This window comes from Pholcus phalangioides, unplaced genomic scaffold (genome assembly GCF_987345545.1).
Source record: "Pholcus phalangioides strain wild (caught in Gottingen) unplaced genomic scaffold, Ppha-v1.0 ptg000004l_1, whole genome shotgun sequence".
NCBI lineage: Eukaryota > Metazoa > Arthropoda > Arachnida > Araneae > Pholcidae > Pholcus > Pholcus phalangioides.
The window spans coordinates 45,879,798-45,887,126 of record NW_028301597.1 but is presented as its reverse complement, the minus strand read 5'-3'; the positions used below and the strand labels follow the sequence as shown (position 1 = coordinate 45,887,126).

Sequence of the window (7,329 nt, the reverse complement as noted above, 5' to 3'; positions counted from 1 at the left end):
ACCTATGATGATGCCTACCCTAGTAGTTGGAGCAACATCGAGTGAATACTACCAACTCTGACCATTATCGCTATGTTGCAATTCACTGCCATTAGTGAGATGGGTTGGAAGTGAAGGCGCTGTATATCGGTGGTCGCCTCGAGTTCGTGAGGGAAAATATCTTATCTATATCGAGTGAATACTGGGAAATGCAACTATCGTTTGGCCTTACAAAAACATTTGTCAACAAATGAAAACCGCCAAAAAAAACATGACTGAATGAAAATACCCAAATTATGTTGTTATAGCAGTTAGTTACGTTGCGAGTCTCAGTGCTCATGATCACGATGCACTCTGGATGATTGTAAGTAAAGATAATTATTATTCTAGGATAACAAGGCTAAAGTATACCAGTTAGTTCGTGGCTTCAAAGGCGTTACTTCAAGCTGCGAGTCTATTCAACCATATTATGAAAGATAGTTACTTTCCCCCTCAAAACAACTCTCGGACTTTGCCAAGTATCGCGTTGCACCCGCGCATACTACACCCGCGCCCACACGTGTTCAAAAGGCCTTGTAAGTTTTCGGCCCTTAGCGCAAGACCCCGAAACGTTTCAACGTAATGAAAATTTTGGAAAGGCTGCAATTAATTCTCAACTCGGAGACTTCATTAAATAGAAGCACCTTCACGTCGCTCCTGCAATCACCTCTTGTGCATCAGAGAATAGCTCTCTTTTCTCCCGGCACCAAATGAAGAAGTTTCATCACTTTTACGACTAGTGTTCTACTCCGGAGAAGGGAGAAAAAAATTTTTAGTGCCCGGAATTGTGTTCATCACTTCACTCTATTCCGTTCGTAACGAATGAACTCCGCCATTAAAGAATAACGTAATGGCATTAATCACATTGCAATATGCGGAATTACAAAACCGAGTAATAAATTTACGTTGGCACCAGCACATGCAAATTACATTCTCACGAAGAGGTTACTTGCTATCCCATTATGATACTTATCGGGTTAATGCGAGTAGGTGCTAAAAGATATTTTGCAAGCTGTTGCCGTGATCTATTGCCGAAGGTTTCCACCAATCTCAGTAAGTATGTAAGTGCTCTGTTTTATCTTTACGCTTTCTCTTTGCTCCTGAAGTATTATCAAGTGTTTCTGCGTGCAATCATTAACAAAGGTTTTCTTAAACGCATTTTTTGGTTAGGTTTCCATGAAAAAAGGTATGGAATATAAATGAATACACACAGGGTACATAGCTAATCCCTCTTGCCGCAAATTACTAACAAATCGTTGATGCTAGAAACACATTTTTGAAACCATCAAATAACATGTAGACCTCATGTACGTTATTCATATTACAAGGAGGTAGTAGTAGTGTAATGTGCGTTTCTGAGCTGTAGAAGCGTCTATGGGCGACGAAGTGAAATGTACGGAAATGTACTTAAGAAATGTACTTAAGAAATGTACTTATGAAATTTACTTAAGAAATGTACTTAAGAAATGTACTTAAGAAATGTACTTAAGAAATGTACTTAAGAAATGTAGTTAATAGACACTAGTGAAATGTGACATTAGTAGAGAAATTCAACGTCCCCCATAGACGCTTCTACGGACCAGAAACGCACATTTCATTGCTACTGGAGTTGTATAGGTATTAAAATAAATAAAAAAACTCTCTTACTTTTTTATATTCCCCCCCCCCCTCCTTCTAATTTCCAATAAAAAAGTGGTTGCCCGATATTTCGTGAGCCCAGCAAAAAAATTCCACATCTCCAAGTGCATAATGGATGTAAGGGGACAGTTGGCCCCCTCTCGATAGGAGGCTCTAGGGTAGAGAGCAATGTAGGCATGTGTAGTGCTTTCAATGACTTTTTCGCGTCGGTTTTTAATGGAGATAATGATATTCAATATACGGGTGTTGCATGGGGTAATAAAACCCTCAACGATATTCAAGTAGAAGACGTGGAGGTCCTAAATCTTCTAAGAAATGTATGTGCGAGCAAAGCACCAGGATCAGATGATATCTATCCCAGGGTCCTCAAGGAATGTGCTAATGAATTGTTGGGTCCATTCGCACAGATATACAGGAGTAGTGTTGCTGAGGGTACCGTCCCAAGAGATTGGAAACTTGCTAACGTTGTTCCGATATTTAAGAAGGGTAGTAGAGAAGCGGTGTCAAATTATCGTCCAGTGAGTTTGACGAGGTCCCTCTCGAAAATTTTGGAAATTATCATCAAAAGGCAGTTTGTGAAGGGGATAGACGAGAATTATGTATTGTCGGATAACCAGCATGGGTTCAGGAAGGGGAAGTCATGTGTAACTAACCTCCTTTGCTTCTATGATCACGTTGCTTCTCCTTTGCTTCTAAGGCTTTGGGTAAGAGCAAAAATGTCGACGTTGTTTACCTTGATTTCCAGAAGGCATTCGATCGGATCCAATATGGCAAACTCTTGAAGCGTTTACACGAGATCGGAATTGGGGGCAGCTTGCTGAATTGGATAGAATCGTGGTTAAGAGATAGCTCGCAACGAGTTATGGTGAACGGGGAATTCTCTGGTTGGACAGACGTCACAAGTGGAGTTACTCAGGGAAGTGTCCTTGGCCCCATACTTTTTTCATTTTTTAACGACAAACTCGATCAGGGTATCGATGGGATTACTAGCAAATTCGCAGATGATGTGAAGTTAATGGGGGTAATCGGGAATCAAAACGATAGGGAGTTGCTCCTAGCCAACTTAAACAGGATTGCAGCATGAGCAAATGAATGGAGCATGACGTTTAGCGTTGATAAGTGCATGACCGCTCATTTTGGTTCGAACAACCCACGGTTCTCTTACGAGTTGTATGGTGTCACTATCCCGAATGCAACTAGGGTCACCGATTTGGGAATTCTCATTGACGAGCGGCTTAGGTTTTCTGGACATTGTGCAGCGATGGTCAAAAAAGCGAATGGAATGCTTGGTCTCATTTTCAAAAAAGTCTCTTCGCGTTCTCCAAAGTCATTCTTCCACTTTTTCGAGGCTTAGTTCGTCCTGGACTGGAGTATGCTGTGAGGTTTTGGAGACCATACCTACAGAGGGACATAGACTTGGTTGAAGGGTTGCAGAGAAGAGCTACGCGTGTCCTTATTGGCACACAGGGCTCAGTTATGAAGAGAGACTTCATTTTTTGAATATTTTTACATTGGATGAACGCAGGTGTCGAGGAGATATGATCGAAGTGTTCAAAATTTTCAATGGGATGGATAGGATGGACCATGAACTTTTAGTACACCGCCAATCGACTGTTTTTACAAGAGGACACCAGTATCGATTGGTGAGGGACAGATGGAACCGAAAATGAGTCTAATATGGGGGTCCCAGTCAGACAGGTCACAACAGCATGACGACATACTGGTCACGGCAGTTTGATACTGGCAGTTGAGGAATCCGTGAGGCCACCCTCCTGCAGCAACGCAGTTTTCAGCTCCGGGATGGTTCTCAGAGGGGGATGACGAGATGTCAATCAGTTGCCCTCCCAAGAGCGTCCCGGACATGTTCTATAGGGTCAGGAGCTCTGGCTGGCCAATCCATACGCCGAATATTCTCACTCCAAGTAATCGTTGACCAGGTGAGCCCGATGTGCACGAGCGTTGTAGTCCAATAGCAGGAACAACTGCACCTCTGAAAAGTCGAGCACAGTGTTCTGGGACCTACTAGCATTCAGGGACCCTGTGTCAAACACATGCGGAGGGGGGGGGGGTCGCCAAACATGAAGAGGCCTAAAATAATCATAGATGTTATGCGAATACGATCATCAAATGTGTTTCGATACCTGGGCGTGCATACTGATTGCAAATAAAATTTTATGCCGCATATCCATCAGCAAGCGAAGAAAGTCCATGATACTCTGCAACGGCTGACGCGTTTAGCATGGCCTAAATGGGACTGTGCCACATGGTACAATTAACCGACCCAGCGAATGAAACGTGCTTTGGACATAATTCAGCGTCCGTTCTTCTTGTTCGTGACCGGGACGTAGTATAATACCAGTAAGTAGACAACATATAATACCTGTTGTAACCACGGCAAACGAGGTATTATATGTTGCCACGGGCAATCCTGCGCTGAGCAGATTTATGGACTGTGAGACCAAGAAAATACGATTGTTATACATCAGCAAGGACATTGTGCCGATTGCTGAACGCATTATGGCTAGTTCATATGAGCAACCACCTTTTTTCTCTTGATTATTCTTAGTCGACAAGTATGCGATTTTTTTTCGCATATTCAATTTTTTTCCCTTTTAAAAAAATGATGTAGTGTTAACTTATACAGTCGAATCCCGTTATGACGAACTCCAAGAGACCGGTGAAATCACTTCGTTATAACGAAATTTCGTTATAAAGGAATTTCAGGTTGTTTGCATTGTTCCTATGTGAAGTTATTTGAGGGATTAGAAAAGTGTTCGTTAAAACAAGATTTTCGCTATAACGGTATTCCTTAAAACGGGATTCGACTGTATTGTTAATTGACGAGGTTTATTATTCCTATTGGAAAAATTCCTAGCCTTTTTACGGAACATTTAAAATATTTCTATTCCCTGCCATTTTTTCCCCTCAAATTCTTTGGTATTTTTATGTGATTTGGAGAGAGTTTTAGCGATTTTTCTTTCAAATTCTGAGCTACAAACAACAAGCGACGTTTCCTAAAAAATATCAAACAAGTACTGCTTGAAAAAAATGTTTCTTCTTTGACAAAACACAATATGGAATAAGAACATTTTAATGGAAAACATTGGCATATGTTATGTCTGCTAGCGGTTTACATTAAAATTATTTTAAATACACTATTGATGCAGGTGAAATAAAAACACTTACTCAGACGTTGAAAGTTCTGTATCATATAAAAGCTGCCAAAACCCACAATCTTTTAAACTTGCGTGCACCAGCCCTCTTTACTCATATATATACTGTTCACTCGCAGTGTCAGTGGTGTTTGTTGAATTTATATTGTTGTCACTGCCACAACTTTTTTTTTTTTTTTGTTAATTGCACAAAGTATTGCTAAGTTTTTCACCTGTTGTCAAAGTCAATTGTTTCAATAAATGGTAACTAGAAAAAAAAGACAACCCTCGGTTTAGGGCCATGGGGTGATTTTATCAGATATTTTTTTTTTCAAATACGACTCCTGCTCATGAATCTCAGCATGCCTTTTGAAACTTCAGGAAAATTCATGAAATCAACAAGAGGAACTATTTTAGAAACTATCACACAGAAAGGCCACAGGCCACTCAAAGAAAGTATCCTACTAGTTGTAACCTACGATTCAATAGTCTCACTCAAGATCAAACCGTTTTTTTCTCAAAAACGTTCACCTAACAACCATTAGATGTGCCTAAAAACTTGAGTTTCAAACCTCCAAAAGATGCTATACCACAGGATAGACAATTGGACATTTATTACATTACGATTGCCTTTTCGGTTATATAAGGCGAACAAGAAGACGCATAATATAACTAGATTTAATGAGCATGCTCGCGTTGTGTTAAAAATCAAGAATGTGAAAAACTACCATCGCCGCTCACTGCTGGCAAGAGGACCATAGATTTAAATTTCAGGAAGCGGAACTCTTCCTCAAAGTAAAGTCCGCGGCTGATTTAGAATTCTACGAAGGCGCATGTATTCGGGCCTTCAAAATAAATTAGTAAACGACAATAAATCAATGCCACCAACCGCAGCGCCATGGCTGAATTTTATTGCGAGCGGGACGTTATGGAAGACTTACACGCAGGGATCATCTTTATTCTGGTCACGACGTTTGACTTCGACAGACGTATATATTTTTTTCTTTCCGCTGAGCAACCGAGAGTTAAGGGTTAGTTATCCTCGGTCAGCGTGATATTCTGTATCCGCTGAAGACGACACCCATAGCGTGTCGAAATGCATAAGGAGTTTTGTTTTCCCCTTGTATTTGAATTTTTCGTTGAAAATTTTTATGAGTATATACAGTCGAATCCCGTTTTAACCAACACCGTTATAGCGAAAATCTCGTTTTAACGAACACTTTTCTAATTCCCCAAATAAGTTTACATAGGAACAATGCTAGTTAACCTGGAATTCCTTTATAACGAAATTTCGTTTTAATGAAGTGATTCCTACGGTCTCTTGGCGTTCGTTATAACGGGATTTGACTGTATATACTTTATATATCGTTAAGAAAAGTTTACCTACTTTCCACACACGTTTATAACAAAATAAGTACAAATTTTCACAGAACCTAAATATTTCATATAGAAGATGGCCCCTATCTAGGACTGTGAGAGTTGCCTGAAGGTACCGTTTAGGTTCCTGCTATATTATTAATGTTAATATCCTAAATATGAGATACAAACAATAAAAAAGCTTAATAGTTCAAAACATGGTTTGATGAAAAATCGGTATTTGGTAGTCGGACTACCAAAAGCTACAATATACTCGTATTTTCCGGGAAGAAATATTATTCTCTAACATTAAACATTGAAGGACCGGACCCAACCTGCTAACGGCCATACCTGTACCATGCTAGAAACAACGGCTCTCGTCCGATCACCGAAGTTGAGCAGCATCGGGCGCGGGCAGTACTTTGGAGGGTGACCACCTGGGAACACCGCGTGTTGTTGGCATACCTTTCGGGGCCAGAGCGTACACGTTGGGACTCGAAAGATGCTGAAATATGGCCGCTCAGGTTGAAGCTAGAGGGAATTCTAGTGGGGGACAGCAGCGGGGTTCTGACGTGCGAATCGATCATCGAACCCAGGTATAGTGGCGAAAGGCGAATCAAACCATCTAGCAGCTGGTCACCTCCGAAGTAATATTTCCCAGGATAGCTGGTGCTAGGGGGCACCCTGCTTCCCCTCTCAGAAAGATATAGAAGACTTCCCGCAGGGTGGGTGTATCAGGAAATTTATAAATTTATGTGAAAATAACACGGTATATTTCATATATACATATACAATAAGGAATGTGTGTGTGGAATATAAACATATGTGATAATAATATCGTTCACAGTTAATCAGCCCGTAATCCTACTATTCTACTTATGTAGATAATACATAAATTAAATTCCAGATAGAATCTGGAATTGAATTTATCCAATCTATATAGAATGTACCAATCTCATTGATTTTCAGTATAAGCAATCAGGTCGAAAAAATATATAAATTGTCGTCAATATGGCTAGTGCCTTCATTTCATTCACACCCGCCAGTATTTGATGAAATAGCTGAAGCTCTTGTCATCTTGAGCGTGAATCAGTGTCGGTGAATCAGCCGATGTTTATATTCTGCTGACAAAAAAAAAAATGATATTTGACTTTCCGTTATACGT

At 40.4% G+C, this 7,329-nt stretch overlaps 1 pseudogene; it reads left to right on the top strand.

The window, feature by feature from the left end:
- Nucleotides 1-6,501: 6,501 nt before the first annotated feature.
- Nucleotides 6,502-6,626, top strand: LOC149087696 (5S ribosomal RNA; annotated as a pseudogene).
- The last annotated feature ends 703 nt before the right edge of the window (nt 6,627-7,329 follow it).